General features: G+C 43.7%; 1 protein-coding gene across 10 annotated transcripts in view; it reads right to left on the bottom strand.

Annotated features, from left to right (window-relative positions):
* Positions 1-22,075, bottom strand: part of LOC125016161 (DNA-binding protein SATB1) — a 99,752-nt gene that overhangs the window by 52,528 nt on the left and 25,149 nt on the right. For 6 of the 10 annotated variants that reach the window (XM_047598400.1, XM_047598405.1, XM_047598408.1 and 3 more), the window contains exon 1: positions 9,058-9,487. The gene's annotated coding sequence lies outside the window, so the exon portion shown is untranslated. The other 4 variants (XM_047598401.1, XM_047598410.1, XM_047598406.1 and 1 more) reach the window with 4 other exon arrangements.

The raw sequence follows: 22,075 nt of genomic DNA, 5'->3' as shown, positions 1-22,075 counted from the left end.
GCCAGAGGGGGGAGTGTGTGAGGCAAAGTTCAACGTGGAGACCGCAGAGGAAATAATATTCAACACATATGTAAGTGCCGTTATATCATTAACACAACAGAGGACGAGATAATTATTTCGACTTTTCCCTTCCGAGTGATTCGCGCGAAGCTCGACTCCCTCGTCTAACTCATGGGGGCCGATGTCGACGCCGAGCTAAAACGTAGGAGCGCGCCTGTCCAGGTCGCGTAAGAACAAAAACAGGAAACCGACAGAAAACAGGAAGCGCGTACACCTATGAGCACGCCGGAGCCGGCGGCTGCGGGCCGACCGTGGACCGTGGAGGTGAACTCCACGCAGCGACAGCAGCAACATGCTTACCAGTAAACCTCCTCACAGAGCTCAGGCTCCAGCCATAAATACAGTGACGGTAAGTCGCCCCAAACAAAGCTGCTGTTTCATAAACACACGTCGGGCTTCTCACAGTAGCCGGTTGAAGACGGGCCCGTCTGAGAGGCTCCGCAGAGCGGCTCAGAGGGAAGAAGAAGAAAAGAATTATTTAAAAACGACCAAAAAAAAAAAAAAACCTGAGAATATGGAGTAACCAATCAGAGGAGCAACGATGCCGCGTGTGCAGCAACACCTGCCACTCAGCCCCCTGTAGACTGTAGATCTGAAACCAAATCTTAGTTCCGCCCACCCATGTGAGGTCAAAAGTTTGTTCATTTTCTTAAAACGTTTGCATTCAATAAAGCTGAATTAAGAGTCTGCAGCAGACGGAGGAGCAGCGCATGGAAAAACACAATGTGAAACTCACCTTACGGCCCCGAGATGCAACGGCGTCTCGTAATATCTGGTGAGAGGTGTCAGCTCTGAGTGGGCGGCCGTGTTAAAAGGGTCCCACCTCTGTGGGGGTTTTTTTGTTTTTTTTTGTTGTGTGTGAGTTTTTTTTCCAACAGGAAATAAAAGAGTTGTTCTTCTGTAAGACCCCGACGCGACGAGCAGCGATCGGCCGATCAATTCTTATCTTAACCATTCTCTGGGTTTCAATGAGGCTGTGTACTAAACGCAGCTGCGGTGTGCAGTGTGGTTAAATGGTTCTGCTGTGTGTGTGTGTGTGTCTGTGTCTGTGTGAATAAAAGGACCCAAACTGTGGAGTAATTACACTATTGTCAGAGATTCAAACCAGCTTCAGATATTATTCACAATTTAAAAAAAAAAAAAAAAAAAAGGAGATTTAGAGCAAGTTGGAAAAGATGCAAAATCACAAATGAATCTAAGTTGCTTTGTGGAACTACACAATCTTTATAATCTGTGTAATAAATGATTTCAAGCAGATGCAGATTCACTGTGATTTGCAGTGACATGAATTGCACCAGGCTGCAGCCCTGCCCCTGCATCTCGTCCCACCTCCACCTCCACCACCTCCACCTCCACCTCCACCTCCAGCAGCAGCAGCAGCAGCAGCAGCAGATTGCTTTGCGTCACCCAGACTTGCGCGGCATCGCCGCACGACACCCTGCATGTTGACACGTTTTCCACGTTTGACATGTTCTACACGATGTTCACTGCAGCTCCTGTTACTGTCTCTGTTTTCTTTCTTTATTTATATATTTATTTTTTATTTTTTTTACCCCCTCCCAACCCCCCACCCTTCCCTCCGTTCTCTTTCTTGGCCGCAGTTAGCAGCATTCGGGAAAAACAGGAGCGATGGTGAAAGCGAGCCATTGTCGGCAAATGCTCTTTTCTATCTGGCATGACGCAAGCAGCCGCAGTCATTTCCACTGTGATTGTCGGGCACCATCAGAGAGCATCGATAACCCCTGCCAGGCCTTGGCACCGCCAACAGGTGCCGGCACTGCCAGCGAGGGTTGGCACCGGCGCGGCTGTGAAAACCCTCTGACATCCAGAAGGGCACAGATTTGCACTGAATGCACCACTGAATCAACACTGCTGATTATCAATTAACATATACCGTTTTGTATTGCACAGAAAAGAGGGGGAAAAATGGGTTTTTGAAGCACAGAAAGCCTGTTTAAAAATACTAGCTGCGTGCTGTTCTAATCATGTGCTGAATGCAGATTTAGCTCTGTTCAAGGTGGGTTTTTACAAGCCTGTGTGGCTTTGTGTCGGGGAGATACAGCCGCGCGCTGCATACGGGGCGGAATTGTTCCGGAAGGATTTTGTGCCTGATGGCTGCGTTTGTAAAGAAATCTGGAAAAAATGACACGACAGACCTGGTATTGAAATAACATTTACATTCATTTCACCTGCATTATCACAGGCCTTGTGTCTTTTTTTTTTTTTAAACGTCACTTCTGGCCTGCTGTGTCTCCGTAAGAAAGAAGCATTGTGCGTATTCCTTTGAAGAAAAGGACTTTAATAATCGACGCACAAAAAGCGCGGGCGAATTAATAAGAAGATGTATCACTGTTGGCTCAGCACCGAGAAGCATCTTTATTAAGTGTGTCAGGCGAAACCGGCGCCATCACTTACATGTACGTAGGTGTTGTGATGTCTTCATGCTCGCCACTTGTGATGCTCCTAATAAGCATTAATGCGATTATTTGGTTACTAATACAAATTAGTCTGCGCATCCAGTCTGAGGGGAAAGGAGCGCACAGAGGAGGCGGCGGCGGTGGTGGTGGCGGCGGCGGCGGCGGCGCTGTCACCGGCGCCCCTTCCTTCGCCGCCTCCCACGACAAAAACACAAAACATAATAGTATTATTAGAGGCTGCAGAGGATTTAATAATCTGTCAAGGAAAACGCGTCGGGGCACGCCTGTGTCGGTGTGCAGACTGGAAATGTCACGTGCAGAGGGGAAAAAAAAAATGAAAACAAGGGTGCTGCAGAGAAAGACGTAAAAAAACGGTTTAATAATTGGGGAAAGAAAATAAAGTGTTTTCCGTGTTATTTATTTATTTTTTTTATTGTGAACGGAAGTTGTGAGTTTCCAAAAGTGACTCGGGACTAAACGAAACCCCGAAGAAAACATTACGTCTTCTAGAAAAAAACAAACCTGGGATGCTCTGTGACTACCACAAGCACAATGCGTCATCACTTTGCTCACTGTCTCTGAGAATCTCTTTTTTTTTTTTTTTAAAGGAGTGATTTCTCTGCACAATAACAGCCCACACTCACTTCCACGACGCAGGGCTCGGGGTCGAGGCGCTCCTCATTATTATTAATATTTCCACACAAGGCGCGCGAGGCCCGAGCGGCGACGTTGCTCAATCAGTGGCCTAAGAGGTAAAGCAGGAGACGGACGGAGCGTAATGAAGATATCCTTCAAATCAAATTAGCTTCCTGTTTTCCATTAGCCTCCTCGTACGACGAGCGCGGCTTTCAATTACTCCGCCAAAGGAGGTGATTTCTTACGTTTCTCGCGTGTCCGCGCTCACGGTGTGGGAGGAGGAAGGAGGAGAAGGAGAAAAAAAAAAAAAAAAAGAGGGGAAGAAAGAACAAGGGGGATGTAATGAACTGAGAGTCGGCGCCTAAGTGCTTAATTGTTTTATAATCACATGAAGTCGACAGGAATAGAAGCGAAGCAAGTGGTCTCCACCTCGGGTCTGCTGACAGGAAGGCCTTAATGCCAGCTCCCCTCGGCGGGCGTCTCAGCCGAAGACACAAACACCAGGTCACTCTATCTTTTCGTTTTTTTTTTTTTTTTTTGGAGGTGTAAAGCTCTCACACGCCCCGTCCCGTCCCTCCCCCCTCCCCCCCCCCTTCTCTCGTTCCCCTTTGCTCCTCGTGCTCAGTTTGCAACCACCGTTATGGCGTGTGTGGTGTGCACTGTACGCAAGCGACTCCCACGCAGATGCACACATTTACATCCGCTCAGCGGCGGCGGCGACGACGACGACAACGGCGGCAGGCGAGCGGCCTGAGCCGGGCCCCCGACCCCTACACTGTCCCCGGCCCCACTCTCGGTGGGGAGGGGGGGAGGTCACTCAGGTTGCCGGGGTCCGTCTCTATCCCCGTCTCCTCCCTGAGACGACCTATCAGCGGCCTCCTTCGCCCTCCGCCCTCCCCTCCTTTCCTCTCGTCGCCCTCTCGTCGTCTTTATCGAATTATGAAATCAATTAGTCATCGTACAATCAACGGGCATCAGAAGCCGCGGCCTTTTTTTTTTTTTTTCTCTTCTTACAGAAATTACTTTTCTGTCACCGCTCTCTGGGCCCCGGTCGTCACATGGCCGAATAATTAAAGTCTCATTTCTGCCTCGTGCGTCGCAACAAATACGCAATTAATAGAGTTAGAGGGAGAGAAGTGGGTTTGTGTAGAAGACAGAGAAAGAAAGAAAGAAAGAAAGAAAGAGACGCTGGAGATGGCTTTGTGAGGGAGGACGGGCTGGAGGGGTGAGAAGGGTCCTGCTGGGTTGTTCCTGAGGCGGGCGAAGGGCACGGTAACCCCGGCCTCGTAGTGTTAAGGAAATGAGGGCAGGTGTTGGGAAGGGGAGGGAGGGAGGCAGGGGGGGAGTAGAAGTGATTGTACACTGAGATGAAGGGAAAGATGGAATAGAAGGAGAAGGAGGAGCGCTTAATATCGAGGCTTAGGCGGAAGTGTTGAATGAGAGGGACTTAAAAGATGTGCCTCTTTATCTACATATTTTTCTTTGCATATTTAATCCCTTGTCAAAGGATGCATCATCCATCCACTGACGAACAAAACAGTTGATAAGGCAAGGAAGTGTGTGTGTGTGTGTGTTTGTGTGTGTGTGTGCGTCTGCTGAAATTGTTTCATTGGGGTATGTGGGTGGGTATTAACAACCTGATCTTAGCGGGATGCGCTTTCCTCTAAATCGCTCTTATTTTTTTTTCCCCTTCCCTGAACAAAGGATTCAGAAAAACCTACACAGATCGGATAAAGACAAGCGTCAGAATAAAAGACGGCGAGGTTTTTTTTTTTCCTGCCCCCCCCTCCACCCCTCTCTTCTCGAGACAGAAAGAAAAAAAATAAATCATACGAGGAAACCTGTAATAATATGATCTGAATCATGAAAACTTAAAATGTATTTGTTACAGTAACACGGGCTAATTCTAAACAACAGGAGCGAGAGGAGAATCAGACATAGGAGGGATGTCATTTCACAAAAAGCGTGACAAAACCGACATGACGGACTTTGGGTATTTTTTTTTTTTTTTTTTTTTTTATCTCTCCCGGGGAGGACACGCCAACCCATTCAGAGAACGGGGCTGATTGTGAGGACCCGAAAACAATGTGACGCTTTTATCGCTAAGCCAAGGAATCTGGATCAACAGTATGCAAAGCATATGCCAGAATAAATGCAGTCCAACATGCTGGGACAACATAACCCCCCCCACCCCCCCTCCACCCCCACCACCACCGCCGCCGCCACCACCTCCACCCCCCCAACTATTAAAAAAAAAAAAAAAAAAAAAAAAACTCCCTTCTTTTTCTTATTTCTAAAGAACTTTGTAGATAATGACAAAATGAGCTGCAACTCCTGAATCACACACCAAGCATTCACCCAGGGTGGTATGTCTGTAACTGATGAGGTGTGTGTGTGTGTGTGTGTGTGTGTGTGGGGAGAGGAGGGGAGAGGAGGGGGGGGGGGGGCTTTCTTACATTTTTGAGCCCAGGAATGCAGCAGTCCTTATTAACTCACCAACCTTTTTCTTTTTACAAACTAGTTGCAACATGTCACCAACAAAAAAAAAAAAAAAAAAAAGAAGAAGAAGAAGAAGAAGCAAGGAATCATTGTTATCTCTCTCCTCTATTAGCAATCATAACAGAGCTATTTCATGCAGAGGAGGCATGGCGGGGAGTGGGGAGGGATGGAATCCCCAAAGAGCCACACATTAAAAAAACGAGACAGGCCTCTTATTTACTGGCGACAGTCTAATAAATACATTTGCTGGCAGCTAAACAGGTATTTACTCTGCTCCCTACCACAGGTATAATTTCGCTGTTTGCTGAGCTGTTATTTTGCTACAGCGATAATTATCGAGGTGGTAAAGAAAGACGATTAATGGTTTTAGCCGAGATATCAGCCTCAGCAGAGTGAAGCAAAGCACAGCCCGGGCTCTAGACTCCCAGCTAAAACACTCAGCAGCGGGGAGTTTCTTTCTTTTTTTTTTTAGGTTTTCGAAGCTGCAGCGAACACGTGCAGGTTTTTATTTTCCGGCGACAACTTCTTTCCCATTTTCTTTTTTTTTTTTATTTCACCGACGATTTCATAATTCAATTTCGTGGGGCAAGTGATGAGGCGTCCTATGATATCGTTTCAGACAAGGCACAAGAGCACAAGGCGAAAACAACAACCCACAAATAAATAAATGAATAAAGAAATAAAAAAAAGAGAAATCCCCCAACCTGTGCTCCCTCCCCACGTGAAGGCTAATTGGTCTCCCGGGGTCGAAGGGCAAACTTCGCCGTCTGACAACCTGCCCTCCGGAGCCCGTTAGAGGCGACGCCAACGTGCAGCCGGCGAATTACGCCGGAGCAGCGCGGCCTACGCCTGAGGAGACGCGAAAGGTTCGAGCCGCGGTAGGCGCAGAACTTAGAAAGAAGCAGAGTTAGCGTCGATGGCACATACCTCACGGCCTGGAGTGTCAACTGAAAGGAGCTGCTGCGCCGGAGTGGGATTTAAAAGTAGAAGACAGCGAGGGAGCCCACGCCGTTAGGGAGCATTACGAGACGATTTCCTGCTATTACACTACTACAGTACAGTAAATGCAGCATGCACTAGTTTCGATTAGTTGTAATGAAAACAAAACTAAGCTGTACAAAGGAGGGGGGGGTGCAGGGAGGGGGGGGACGTATAACAAGGTTAAAACCTGCAAGTTAAAAGAAGCAAGGTAGAAACACACGTAGGTGATTTCCCAGATCACTTCCTAATTGTAAATCACAGAAGGGTTATTGTAAGAAGACAACGCGACACATTCAGAGGATTTCATTACGTGCCAATAAGCTGCGACAGATGTTGAGGCTTTTTACTGCTGGATCCGTGTGACCTGGCAGTCGGATGAATTTGGAGCGCCGCTCTCTTGATTTTTTTTTTTTTTTTTTTTTTTTTTTTTAAACCATTCCTGCCAAACAAGTTTACGCGGAGGGATTTTGCCAAACATATCGGCACGCCGCTCTGGATTTCGTGTGCCACTTTTATCGCCCGCAAAACCCGTCGAGACGCGGGTTCTAGTGAAGGGCTCGCAGCCGAGGAGTAATACCGAGAAGTCTCATTTCAACGATCGCAAACTGCCGCGCTGACTCTCAGGACTTTTACAAGAAGTGACACATGGCAGCCTGAGACAGGAAAGCGGCTGTGACTGAGTGTGTGTCACTGCTGTCAAAGGCACTGACCAGATAAGCCACAGCACCTTGAGCTGCCACAGATCTGCAGAGATAAAAGGAGAACAATCGCCAGTGTTCTGCCGTAACCTGTTTAGTTGTTTGTTTTTTTTTGTTGTGTTTTTTTTTTTTTTTTTTCCCATGGTGCAGTGGTGCCACGCTTGACCTCGTAAGGGTATGCGACTGAGCAAAAGCACACAACACAAGCGAGACAATAAACCTGCAACACCGGGAGGCTATTTCACAATAAGTGGCCTCTAATTATCACGTCTCTGAAACTTCCTCTGCAGATTCTATCGAGATTTTTCTCTGCACTGGAGGATTTTTACTGTTTTTTTTTTTTGGTTGTTTTTTTTCATTTTTTTGACACCCGGCCTCGGGGCTAAATTAGCAAAAGAGCGAACTAGCCTCTGTGCCTCTTTCTCCGAGTGTATTTGTGCTGATATCTATCTAAAAATAATCTTCAGAGTGAAAGCCACTGGCCTCGCTTCTCTGTGAAGTGTCAGCTATTTTCTAAAGGAGCAGAGAGTGAAACCTTTAAAAACCTGTAAACCACAGAACATCAGTGCCTACGCACTTTTAAGATGGCAATACATCTTCTCATAACTGCTCTCTATTCTCTCACACACCGCACACACACAGGCAGACACGCACACAAACAGGTCTGCTTGTTGCTGAAATTACTTTATCAGCACTGTGACAAAAGCCATAAGGCAAACCCAGCAGCGTTACTCCACCACCACCACCACCTCTGTATCATCACATCTACCTGACTGCCTCACACCAAGTCAGGCAGAAAGAAAGTGATAAATTCATTAACTGTTTGTTTCCCTCCGAGTCCATCACACCTTCTTCTTTTTTTTATTTTATTTCGTTGGACTGCGTGCATCTTTAAGATCTCTCAGAGTTACATTACCTGCTACAGCAATAAAATAAAAAAAAGAGTGTTGCAGCAAGTTGACACCTAATTAAATAGTAATATGGGGAGAATAAATGAAGTGGCTCTAATGGCCTAATAAAAAGTAGTAAAAGTGGATGGACACTTGTGCTGCAGCCTTTCCTAACAGACATGTCAGCTGTTTGGGAACAAGTGGGACTCCTCACTAGAGGGAGGAATGAAGTAAAAGGCCTCTTGCAAGCAAAGTGAAACATTTAGAAGGAGGAAATAGAAAATAATAATAAAAAAATTATAGGAATAATAATAATAAAAGAAGGAAAGCTAAGGTCAGGAGCAGCCAGGATGAGGATGATGGCTGCATCACTTCTTCTCCTCCTCCTCCTACTCCTTCCTCCTGCTCCTGCTGCTGCTCCTACGCGCTGAATAAGTTGTTAAATGAATTAAAGGAGAGGGATGCACTTAACCCCGCGAATATCACGAGTGCTTCGCTTATTTGTGCAGAGATGACACGGGCCCATTTCAGATAAAACTCCGCTCCCGATGCGTTCACATTCGGCTCTTTACGCGAAGCATTCACGTCCCCCTGTTTTATTTATTTTATCCCACCCTCCCTCGCGCCCCTATATGAAATATTAAATCCCCCGCAGCCACTTTTTGGTACCGTGCGGGTTTTAAGTGGAGATAAAGGTCCGTGAATTGCTTTTAATTCATTTAAAACGCCAGTTGTTCGTCCCCACAATTCCACGGAAGGCGCGCCACCTTTTTACGAGACGTGTAAGAAGAAATGTTGCCACACATGCATGGACACTGAAAACAGAGACATGTGACAGAGTGACAGCAGAGACAGATGGATGAGGGTAGACCGTACCTTTAAAGTCAGCAGTCGCCCGACCTCTTGTTTTCCATCAAAAGTTGAACAACCTCTTGTCAGTGCTCCACGGAGAGAGATCCAAAAATAGGCAACTGCTCTGTGGGAGGGAGGAAAAAACTGTTGTTTTTTTTAACAAAAACAAAAGTCCTGCAGATGAGGAGGAGGGTGTCGTCTCGGAGAAACCGCACCGGCGGAGGCTGAAGTGAAGTTTTGAGGAGCGCACACGGCGGATGGAGCGCAGAGACGCGAGCAACCGTGCGCTGCGGGCAGCGGGGGTGAAGTAGAGGAGAGGAGAGTGGCGGCATGTGAGGAGGGCTGCTTTGAGAGGGTGGCAGGTAAATGAACCGCCCCTCCCCGTTTCTGATGCTCAAATCGATGATTTGCCAGCTGTGGCGCAGCTTGTCTCATTGCCCCACTTTGGTTTTTACAGCCGCTCCTCTCCGACGCGCTGCTCTCCGGGGACAGAGAGAGAGAGAGTGTGTGAGAGAGAGAGAGAGAGAGAGAGAAGGGGGAGGGGGGGAGGAAGAGAGAGAGAAGTCACAGCCAGGAGAGCTCTCGCACTCATTCATTTTCATATTTACACGCCACATGTTTGCATGTCAAGAAGAAGGAAAAAAAAGGGGAGAAAAGTCTGGGAAATAGTCGCCTGCGCGCAGTTGCGTGAGTTCTGCTCCGAATAGCGTCAAAGCGCGTTGTTTTAAAGAGCGGAGGGCAACCTGCCAGCTCTCCTCCGCGCCGCACACCTGAGCGGAATATGAAAGCACAACAGCCCGGTATAGTCTGCCATACATCACATGCTCTCAGCGACGTAGAAAGGGCTCTTTATTAGAGCAGATGGGTCGATTGGTTTGGAAGCAGAGGCGCGCAAAAAAGAAAGAAAGAAAGAAAAAACAAACAAACAAAAAAATCCAGAGGAAAAAAGTTTTCGAGATTAATCAAGTTTGAAGGAGGCTCGTTTCTGCACGTCTGTTCTTGTGCTGTGTTTGCCGGAAGCTATCCTTTTTCCCCTCCCCAATTAATTTCGCCAATTTAAACAAAACCTTTTAGTGGAAAAATAATTATTATTCGGACAATTTTCTTTTTTAACGCTGCACCAGGCTCACTTTTATTTTATCAGCGCAAGCTGTTGCTTTTCTGTTCTATTAACTTTCACACACATGCTTCATCTTCACATTTAAGAATCCAACACGGGCCTTTGCAATAATAAGAAATTAAATACAAAAAAAAGAAAAAGAAAATGCGTTACAGGAATGCAAATTTGTAGAAACAATAATAATAATTACTCGCAGAGAAGAATAATTTGTTTTGAGTTTTTTTTTATTTTGTGTTTCTTTTCTTGGACATTAGTTTTTAAGAGCACAGCCTCAAGCTGAATCAGACGAGGCACAGAGGACAGTGGCAGATAAGGGAGGAGGAAAAGCTTTTAAAATATATTTGGATTTTAATTGATTTTCAGCTGTGTGGTTTATAAATAAAACAAAAAGAACAGAATATATATATGTATATATATATATGTGTGTATGTGTGTGTGAGGCTTTATTTTAACCACCAAAGTCTGAAATTAGACAAGAAAAAATCTCAAGGTAAAGAGTAAATTTAATTAAATAGTCTTAATGAAGAACTAATTTGGTTATTCTTGCTTTTATATTAATGTTTCCTAAAAATAGATTTTCAAATCAGAAAAAAAATAGATTCCTGCATTAATGAATTTCTTATGGTTGACTTCATCCTTCTGTGCCCATCATGTGTGAGCTGCTTACATCCATGTGTACAGTGTGTGTGTGTGTGTGCATCAGATTGTGGTTTTGCATGCACATTTTTATTTGTGTCATGTGTTTGAACTCTTTGTGCACCTCCACACACATTTTGTGGTGTGCACACGCTCGGCTCTGTGCGTGGAAGTGATTGACAGTTTGCATCTGCACACAGGCTAACTGCTCTGCACTGGCAGGTGTGCAGGAGCCCACAGGTAATGCAGCTGTTTGCTTACGACTCCAATGTGTTTCTTTCTTTCTTTCTCTTTTTTTTTTTTTTTTTTTTTTTTTGCCGGGTTTAGCAGAACGCAACACACTGATCCATTTACATTTACACTTAATTTACACATCCCATTGAAAATAGAATTAAAAAAAAAGAGCCAAAAGACATTTGCAACAGAAGGCGGTGAGAGCCGGAGAAAAGGTTTTGGTGTGTAAAATGAAAAAAAAAAAAAGGGAAAGAATTATTCGGCTTGTCCACATAGAGAGTGTTTTTATTTTCTTTTTATCAGACACAGAAGGAACGGAGCTCTTATTGTAAGCTGATATGGACAAATACTTCTCAGAAAAGTTCATTTGTTGTGGTTTTGGGACTCCACAAAAGTTTCATTATGAAGTATCTGAAATCTGCATTTGAAAAAGAAGTAAAGGGGGGGGGGTGAGACAGAAAAAAAAAAAATCACACACACTCACAATCTCTGCAGATGATTCACGGCGTGCTCTCTCCCGGGAGACTGAATGGGAATTGAAAAGTTCCAGTAAAAGAGATTCAAATTTGCTTTCTGCATAATTATAAATTCATGCTAAGTTGGGGATGTTTTCATCATTACGGACACAACAGCTGGTGATTTCAAATGCAGCCTCTGTTCTATCCAGCTCCCTCCCAGATCCCACAGAACCACATGTGCTGCGATGGCTGCTTCCGCCACAAGGGGGACCAGTGAGTCTCAACTTAAAGTGGGAAGAGAGAGGAGAGGAGAGGAAGAGGAGGAGGAGGAGGAGGAAGAGGGCAGCTCATGATGACCCCTCTCTCTGTAAAAGACTCCCTTTATTCACCGATCAGCCACAACATTAAAACCACTAAGAGGAGAAGTAAAAAAACATCGACCATCTTGCAGCAATTCAGTGTTCGGCTGGGAAACTTTTGGACCTGGAATTCATTGGTGTGGATGTTACTCAGACATGTAGAACCCACCTAGACCAAACATCCTGTTCCAGACACCACAGGACCCCCTCAGAAGACCCACGTCCATTTTATCTGATGAGTCACAGCTGTTTTGGAGGCAACGAGGGAGACCTACAACAATATTAGGAAGGTGGTCATAATGTTGTGCCTGATCGGTGTACACGGTGCCGCGTTGACAGCCATGCCATGTTAATATTTCTGTTTCGAAAAGCAGCAAACCTTGACCTCTTCACTCGAGCGCAGAGAACGTTATTAGTGCGGCGGTGGCGTGTGAGAGCTGTGGATTCGATCCAAACCCTTAATGCAGGTTGTTAATGTGCAGCTACGTCGCCGGAGCGTTTGAGAGGCCACGTAAGAAGAGGACCAAACGTCTGTGAAGTGTAAACAAATCAAAGCAAGACCTTGAGCCGAGACATTTCAAATCGTCTGCACTCTTCTTTTTCTCTCGCTCTCTCTCTGAAAACAATAAACAGCACTTGGAAAATTACAAGGGTTATACACCCCAGAATTAATCTTTCCAACCCATAACTAAATAGAGAGACACTGTTGCCTCTCCATCAAGTGGGTATATTTTAATTACAGGCTATTGACTACTGAAAGTAATTTGTCTCAGAAAGATGCCCAAGAGCTAAAAGACAGACGTCTCGTCTAAATCTGGAATGCTCAGCCTCTTTTCTTCTCTTTTCTTTTTTTTCTCTTGCTCTGGTTTTGTGGTTAGCCTTGCAACTTTCTTCTGTAGCTTTTTTATAATTGCTCACCTTTTAAAGATTAACAAGGATTCCTGCAGTCTAACGCTTCTGGCTTTACCCAGGTTAACCGCTGGATTTCCAGATTTATTATTTATTTATTTTTTTTCTCTCTGCCGCTTCCTTCTGCTCCGCAAGTACTTCACAGTTCTCACCACTCTCGGATGAGACGCTATTAATCGTCATTTGCGTGCCGCCAAGGAGGACAGCGGAGAGATGAGAGCCAATCAGAACAATAAAAGCCGACCCCACGGCGGCGCCTCTAAAGCGCGCACACCCCCAGCTGTTAATGGGATGTCAGTCAGCTGGGCGAAAGGAAACAGCCCCGAAGAGTAATTACTGTCTGGTGTGAACTCTCCCATCAGCTGTGGCGGCTTAATGTCACTTAGTACATTACTGCATGCGGAGAGAGTCAGCTGAACATGGGTGGCAGGTGCCCAGATGTTACAGGACTCGGAAAAGTTTCTGCAGATATGCTGATTTGTTTCCGCATCACCCTCCGGAATCACCTGTCAGTCATACACTGAACCAAACCACATCAAACCTGGATTACCTCCAGATTCTTAATAATGCCCTAGGGTTAGGGTTAGGTTAGGGGTTAGGGAAACATACCTGCAACATTCGGTTTATTCGGTTCATTTGGATTATTGTTTTCTTTCCTATTCAATCTGGTCAAAAACAATTAAGCTCGTATCATCACCGTCCATAAACCACATCACCAAGTCCTTTAGCAGATCCAATAAAATCCCGTACAACAAGTACAAGGAGAGTTCCTTAAGCAGGACTCGGAAAGTTTCTCCAGATATACTAATTTGTTTTTGCTTCGCCTTCCGGATCACCTGTCAGTCATACAGTGAATCAAACTGAACACCACTGGTATTCCTGGCCATTCTTGACCATGGCCTTGTGACATCACGCATACTAGACTACTGTTCTTTTTCCTATTCAATCTGGTCCAAAACGCTGCAGCTCGTATCATCCAAATCTGTCATCTGTCATCCGTCCAAATCACCCCAAACCTTCAGCAGGTCTACCAGTATCCTTATAAAATCCAGTATTGAGTTTGAGATCCTGCCATCATGTAACGTCAACGCTCTTTACAAGCAAGCTGCCCAGATGTTACAGGACTCGGAAAGTTTCTCCAGATGTACTGATTTCAGTCATACAGTGAATCAAACCTGGATTACCTCTAGATCCTTAATAATACTGTCAGAAAGATGTCTGCAACATTCGGTTAATGTACCTCCCTAGCACACAGCACCACCAATATTCTTGTCTATGTCCTCGTCAAATCACGCATAGACTACTGTCCTTTTTCCAACCCTCCAAATGTCTCCTTGAAATTACACCCAGTCCAAAATACTGCAGCTCGTATCATCACCGTCCATAAACCACATCACCCCGAGTCCTTCAGATCCTGCTAAGTAACTTCAACGGAAAGTTTCTCCAGATAAACTGATTTGTTTCTGCATCGTCCTATTTTTTGTCCACGTCCTCGTCACATCAGGCAAGCTCCATCAGATCTGCCTGAACTTCTCCGGTTGCTCCCAACTTATTGCACCACCTGCCCGACTGTCCACCACTGGTGTCAAAGCGTTCAGTAGCCCAGCTTCCAGCCCCTGACATCCGAAACTCAGACTCTCTAGCAACCTTCAAATCCACAGTCAAATGACATTTGTTCAAAACCGCGTACTCCATTTAATTTGCGTTCCTGTTATAGATAGCATTGCTGTTTTTCATAAGGTGCTTTGAACTGCATCCACAAATACAAATGTATTATTATTACCACTTTTTACTCCACCTGAGAAACTATCAACTCAATCAGTCAAGCGTCATGAATACAATTCGTTTGATCATCTAAAACCAAGAACCACATTGGAGACAAACTTACTAGGAACCATCTGATCTTTCTTGGTTGGTTTATGATTTTTCTCTTAATCTTAAACCAACAAGTCCTTTGAATTAAATGATAAAATACACTTTAAACATCAGGTAATGGTTAAAAGAAACATATCGACCATTTGCAGGGAACAGGAAGTCTGATGTTTTGTGGACCCATCCATTCACCCCAACAGCAGCAGACCACATAAAATAAATGGCCAAAGAAAGTGAAGCCACCACGAAAGTGCTTTAAACAGTTTCTAATGGCTATGAGAGACTCTCTGTTCTTCTTCTCTTGATTTATTGCCTCTGTGTATGTTTTCAGGCTCCAGTTTCAAGTCTGATTCACTGTACGCAATTCTACAGTTTGTTACGCATGTGGTCGCACGCGTTATAAACTTCACAGGGCTACTTTCGGATTCACAAATGCTACAAGGGCGGGCTGTGGGTTTGCCAGTTCTCAGTCAGATCCACCCTCACTCCATCTTGTTGCCCAAATGTGGTCATATCTGACGCCCCCAAAAAAGACGGTGACCGGTTAAATGTAAAACTTGCTGCTTCAAAACTGCAAAATTGGGCCTAGTGACTGAGTAATAGTGTCGCCCGACTTCCTAGCATGTCTGTGTCATAATTACCACAAGGTTCGTCACGGCTTCATTTTTCAAGGAAAGAAAGTCTCTCCTTTGATGATTATCATCTGCATCTTATCCCAACCTATTTTATATGTTTCTGTGACTGGTCTAGTTCAGATGTGGTTAAAAAAGGAGTCGTCGGTCTTTAAAAAAAATAAAGTCAATTGAATCAATGGTTCCCAACAATTGGTGCATAGTTGAAGCCACTTGTTTCATACTTTAAAATGTCTCACAGTGGTTGGCAGCGCCGTTGGAGACTTCCCACGTGGTTTCGAGTCGCTTACTCTTCAACAACATTCAGCATTTTACAAGTAAGTAAAAAATTCCTCTTTCTTCGGTCGGATTTCTTCCGTCAGATTTATGTGGTGCTCTTTTATGGGGGCCAGACCCTTAGGTTTGGAACCACAGACATAGGTTTGGTCAAACTGACGCTAATATCCCAGAGATAAGGGCAGCTCCATCTTGTGAGTTTCTATCCAGATTCCCATATCCAGCCAATGTATCGATGCCCCGTCTACACTTTCCTCTAGACTCACTGGTGTTTGGTTAATACTACACTCTACTGTACCTCCACTAGTTACAAAGAAATGTTGGATTATACCCTGCACCTATTTTATTTTAAAGCAAGCCTCTCATAAAAAACTAACTTCTGGTCCAGACATTTTCCCCCCGCAGAGCTTACACTGGAGTGTTGCTTAGGCTAGCTATTTAATTACACTGATTCACTTACAACCTCACAAAAGAAAAAAAACTACAAAGATCCATCAGATTCTTGAGGTTGACACCGCTCAAAGCACAACTACTCATTTGTTAGCTTTTAATCAGATAAGCAGTTATTTTGATGTTACTACTTCTTGTCCTACTTTCACGTTCCTATAGCGACCGCATCACGGAACAGTTGTCAGTGGCAACTGTCAATCATCAAGATGTCGCATCCTGTTTTTATAGTGTCAAATAACTAATTAAAACAAAACTTCATCAGCATTATATTAACTAACTAAAGTTTTAGTTTGGCCCAAAGACCATCCACTAACATGGAGGGGGGTGGAACTTATGACCTATAGTGCAGCCTGTCACCAGGGGGAGCTCTACTTGCTTTAGCTTCACTTTTGAGGAGCTGTCATAGTGTCCACTTTTCTTACAGTCTGAACTACCAAACGAAACATTACTGCATTAAAGCTAATTGCATGTGTCTACACCAATAAAATGCATGCTTGCATATGTATGTAGTAAGTATTAATAATGCAGTTTCTTATAAGTCACTCACAGGGATGATTTTGTGTAGTATTTATTAAAAAATGTAAAATTAGCAAATGTTTCTTTTTGCAGGACTTTTAGTTTCATTAATGCAGAGTCCAGAGACTCGAGAACTTTTTTCCACGGATGCTTAAGTGGTGCATATGTGCTGCTGACATTATGTGTTTGGAGTGAATTTTAAACAAAGTGCTTCTAATGCCGCCTGAAATTTAAAACGACTACAGTCCGTTTGTCAGGGGAGCGAGCCGACAGACGATGTTAATAACTTCTGGTAAAGAGTTAATTAAACCGACAATATGTCGCAATAAAGCAGACATCTCTATACTGTATATGCTAATATCTTAAAGATTATTTACCATAAAGGACATTAGACTCTCAAGTTTTACTGCCGTGGCGTCAGAAAGGCGAGAGCTTGTTGATGATGTTACAAGTGAAGGTTTATGTTAAACAGCGACATGCAGCCTTTAACCTGCAGCTTGTGCGTGTCAGACTTGCAAACACGACCGTGGATGGCGGGCACGTCCACGGGCTCAGAGCTGTGGGAGCTGCAGCGACTACCAGGCCTCTGTGTTTGACATGCATCTCAACGCAGTGCCACCGTCACAGCGAGACACCCTATCTCCTGGAGAGTCTATTAGCCGTGCTTAATTAAACAAATGTGATTAGACTGATCCAAACTCACACAACTGAATCCCCGGTAAGGAGTGAACCACGAGAGGCGGCTGCGGAGAGAAAGTCGAGTCACGCATGGCTTGGCTTTATTAATAGCGCCTATTAGACACTAAACCGCGCCGCGGTGAGCTGCAGCCGCTAATGTGTGTGAGTGATGTGCAGCGACGTTTCAGGTCCACTTCTTAAGTTTGTCAATCATAGTTTAGTGCTGACTGTCAGGAGAAAATGAAAGTTGGAGAGTCAGGATAAGGTGATAACTGATAACAGGTCGATTACTGGTAATTTAGTGCGAAACATGTGGGTGGGATTTAGTTACGGCTGTCTGTGGTAACCAGGTGGAAAGCAACAGGGAAATTCTCTCAAACCTGTAAAAGATGAATCACTGACAGAAACAGAAAGATGAGAGAGAAACTAATATTTACGGGGGATTTTAACTCTGACTCATTTCATGTGTAAACTGATTCTGTCAAAAAAATATTACTTGCCACTCAGTTGTACTTTGGTTTTGAGGAAAAGGAGCAGCAGAAAGTTTGAGAAACTAAGTTAAAGTCTGAACTCTTCCTGGCCTCTGCGTCTCCTGAATTTGATTGTGCACTCATTACTCAATCACAGACAACCTAGACATCTAGGACAGGGCTGTTTGAGACAATGGTCCGTCTATGTCTGGACGAACTGATGAGCCACTGCAGGTAATGCGGCTCTGATACGCTACTGGGTCAGTGCCAATTCAAACTAATGAGGCCTTCAATAGGTTCTTAAAAAAATAAAATAAAAAGTTCAGGTAACAGTTCAGCTTCGAGTTTGGTTCAATGAAATCATCCACTGAGACGCTGTTAATTTGAAAACTGATGAGTCCTGTTATTTTACGTTAAATATATATATATATATATATACGGCTGTTGACATTCACTTTCAAAATGATTCTTTCAAAACCACAAATGTCCTGTCAAGTTATGTGCAGTACGGTTACCAGCAGCTACTACTGGAACTGTACTGTAATGCAATTTACTGTATGCAAAACTATATGGGTGTAGTTTACTGTGTTCTAACTGTATTTTATATTAATCTGTAGTGCACTGTAATTTAAATATAGTAGATACATATTACATAATAGTCACTATTACGAGTTCAGAATGACATTAGTTTAGAATAGAATTAAACACTAATACTAGCTTGTAATGCAGAGCTATGAGAAATTAAATAAAACTTTTGAGCATATATGTGCTATAATGCCCAAAAACAAACAAAAAACCTTCTAGTTAAGCTTTTCGATGCTAATTTAAAGTAGAGACAGAATACTTTCACATTTTATGAAATATGACTTATGACCAGACACAGGTTTTCTCATAAGAAACTAAATTTGGTTTGGTTTATTATTCTTAATGTTTGTAATAAAGTAATAAAGGTAAGCTAGCTATTCAATTAACTAGAAATCCACAGTGCATCATCAATCCTGTGTCAATCCTGTTATATGACAGCCCGGTCACAGCAAAGTAATAAGTCAAAATATACGGTAAATTCTGCATTACAGTGATTGTACTGTAGCTTTATACAGTGGAATTACTAACAAATCCACAGCAACATTTAACAGTGCACATCTGCTTAAAGTCCCTAAATCTGTTTAAGTGCGTCCACTTTTAAATCAAAGATCTCAGTGTGCATCAGTGACTGTCCTGTAATAATTTAACATGCTTAGAATCGGATTTCTCCACATGCAGTGTGAACGCAACAGTCGCCATGAAAGAGATCGGAAGATTAATCAGTATGTATGTATGTGCATCCCACACATGCATTACCCGCCTATATTAACACAATCCATCATTGTTATGCTACATAAACACCATTACAGACCACTTTCATATTGTAATATACATTACGAATATTACTATTACCATTATATCCATCCTAGTCTTCATGATTATTATTAGAATTAATATAACAATCCATAAAGTATTAAATTAGCAATGTTCTTTATTTTCTATTTTGTGCATTTTTCCTTTTCTCTTTGCGCCTATGTTTCGTAAATGTTCTGCACCAGTTGCTTTGTCCTGGTTCAGTCAATTCAAATCCAATTCAATTTTTAGTCGCTGCCCTTAAAGCAATAAACAAAAAAACATGATGCCAAAAGTGAAAGGAAAAACTACGACTAATTTTACTAGCTAACTAGTGTATAAAACCCAGCCTAGCACTACATCAATTACCACGTTTCCCAGGATCATAAATGTGGTAATTGTGTTTCTCTTTCTGAGAAGATCATTTCTTTTCAAATGAAAAATATAATTCAGAGCCTTCACTGTGCTGAAGTTCCTCCGAGCGCTGCGGCATTTATTTATCTCGATCTCGACTCTTGACACACATTTAGCTAGAGGTTTACCTGCACTCTGCATGCGAGGGTTTTTTTTTTTGGACATTCTGTAAATTACAGCAACAGAAAATAAAAGAGTTATACTTAACTGCGCGCACACCAGTCTCACATTATGCCACAGACGACCACAACTAAATACTCGCATCAACGTGTGGGAAATACAACCTGTCATTTTGTACGCAAAGAGCCTCTGAAAACAATCAGATCACTAATGGGCAGGTTTTTATTTGAGTTGAGGAATAACACATTCACTATAGCAACCAAACCAACTCTGTTTCAACATAAACAGAACGTATGTGGACACCGATCAGCCACAACATTAAAACCTCCTCCGAAATATTGCCTCCCTTGCGCCTCCACGACAGTTGTGACTCATCAGAGAAAAGACATGGGCCTTTTTTTTTGGGGGGGGGGGGCATTTACACATGTAGACATGTAGCACCCCCACCCCATGGCAGCAGGATGCAACCTGACACAGGTACACACATAAAAAAAAACATGAAAAACAACACAAAGTGTTGACCTGGCCTCCAAATTCACTAGATCCCAAACTGATCAAGTATCTGTGGGATGAATCACAGAGGCCCCTCCCCTCAAAGGACCCCCCCCCCTCCCGCTAACAACATCCTGTTGCCAGACCCCCTCTATTCCCTGATGGACGATGTGGTAGAACATTTCTGATAAAAACATCAAGAGCTGGAAACCTTTGCTGCCTCCCGTCGTGTTTTTTTTTTTTTCCCTCCTTTCAAAGTAAAGATTAACAGCATCGATAAAGATGCAAGGAGGAGGGATGGAGGATGTATCTACACTACTTTGTTTTGTTCAAGAAGCGTGTCATGTATCCCACATAATTATACGGGGCAGGTAGGCATGATGTAACCATGGCAACATACTGTATCCAGGCACAAACGCACACCTGTGTTGATGTGAAACGAAGAGTTTATGGCATGTGTGTGTATGTGTGTGTGTTTGCGAGAGGGAGGTGTGTGTGTTTGCGGGTGTGCGGACTGAACTAAAGCTGAAGTTTAAGCTTCACGGGAGAAAACCGAAGACCTTCTGTCAGCGTGGAGACGCGCTGTATGTTTTCTGTGAAGGTTTAAATTATACAAACAATTTTCCCTCTAATGCGCGTTGACTCCATTATCACAGGCACATTCTGTTGTTGTGCTTGCAGGGATTTAACTGCATGACCGAAAGCTTTTTTGTGTTTTGGTTTTCCGATGCCGTTTAATGATTTTAAAAGAGGAAACGCCGAATCCACGTGAGAACATTCGGAAAAACTATCTCCTCGCCTGAATTGGCTTTGGGGGAACTCTTCCTCCGGTTGTTTTCATTAACGTGGAACACAGAGGCTGGTTGCGTTTTGTCTTTCAAGGGGGCTATATCTGTACTCAACCATTTATCCAGGCCCGCAACGCCGTTCCGTACCGCATCCATCACATCACCATTAAGAATTGGAATGCCTTTAAGCCTCTTATGCACATTTCCCTTTTAGCCAGCGTGGCTTTTTAGATACCACTGCAACCAGGGGTAACTCTAATTCTGCATAATTTGTTAGCAAAGCTTAGCTAACCTATTTGTCTTCTCGGTGTCTGTTGCTGGGGAAGAATTTGCGCTAAACTTGATTGTTTAGAAGTTATAATGGCACCTGTGCACTGCGCTTAGAGGCTAAAACCGGATAAGGTGTGAAAAATCTTAAAAACGACAAAGGAAGTCCGCGCAAAAGACCCTGAATCAATGACGAGCACTGACTTTAAGGGTCAATTCACATACGTTATGTGTCTTTTAAGGTTATTAGAGTCAACCCTGTAACAATGGAGGTAAATGGAATTTGGTTGAGGAGCTTAGGGCGGCGAACATTAAAGATGTAGCAGCAACATCTCTGATGTCATTTAATGCTTTTAGAGAAAATCTCCATTTGGTTACATGGGGTTTGTAAATCTAAAAGAAATTACGGTGAGTAAAATGGAAGCAGGTGAAATATTCGGACCTTAAACATTTAACTGAGGCCCAGCTCCGAAATAAGATGAAAAACAACATCATAAAAACTTGAATTTTTGTACTTTTCTTCTACATTATTCGGCTAAATAGTGATTTTGATTCTTGCCTGGTAAATGGCAACGTCTTTCAAACTCCAAGGCCCCAAATAACAGATTTTCCGGTAGTTATTTTCTAAAACTTTGATATTCTGGCAGCCCCCCCTCAAAAAAAAATCTGGATTTTTATGTATAAAATCTTTGCAACAACAACAAAAAAAAAAACCCTTTAAGGGACTCGCCCAGAATAACGTCAGCGCAGTCGGGGTGCTTTATTTCCCTGTGCATAGCGGCACTGCTCCATTTTTAAGTGTACACTGAAGTGTCACCAGATCATCCATCAGTCCAGAGACGTCTCCAAACGCTGCCATGCATCACTCGGTTCCTAACAATCACTCATACGGTGAACCTCTAATCCAGCTCGCGCTCTCCGGTTGCCTTTGACAGCAGCTTAGCCACCCTGCCATCCAGCGCAACACAGCGGGT

This window comes from Mugil cephalus, chromosome 11 (genome assembly GCF_022458985.1).
Source record: "Mugil cephalus isolate CIBA_MC_2020 chromosome 11, CIBA_Mcephalus_1.1, whole genome shotgun sequence".
NCBI classification, from domain to species: domain Eukaryota; kingdom Metazoa; phylum Chordata; class Actinopteri; order Mugiliformes; family Mugilidae; genus Mugil; species Mugil cephalus.
The sequence above is the reverse complement of the archived record's forward strand: the minus strand, read 5'-3'. Positions and strand labels throughout refer to the sequence as shown.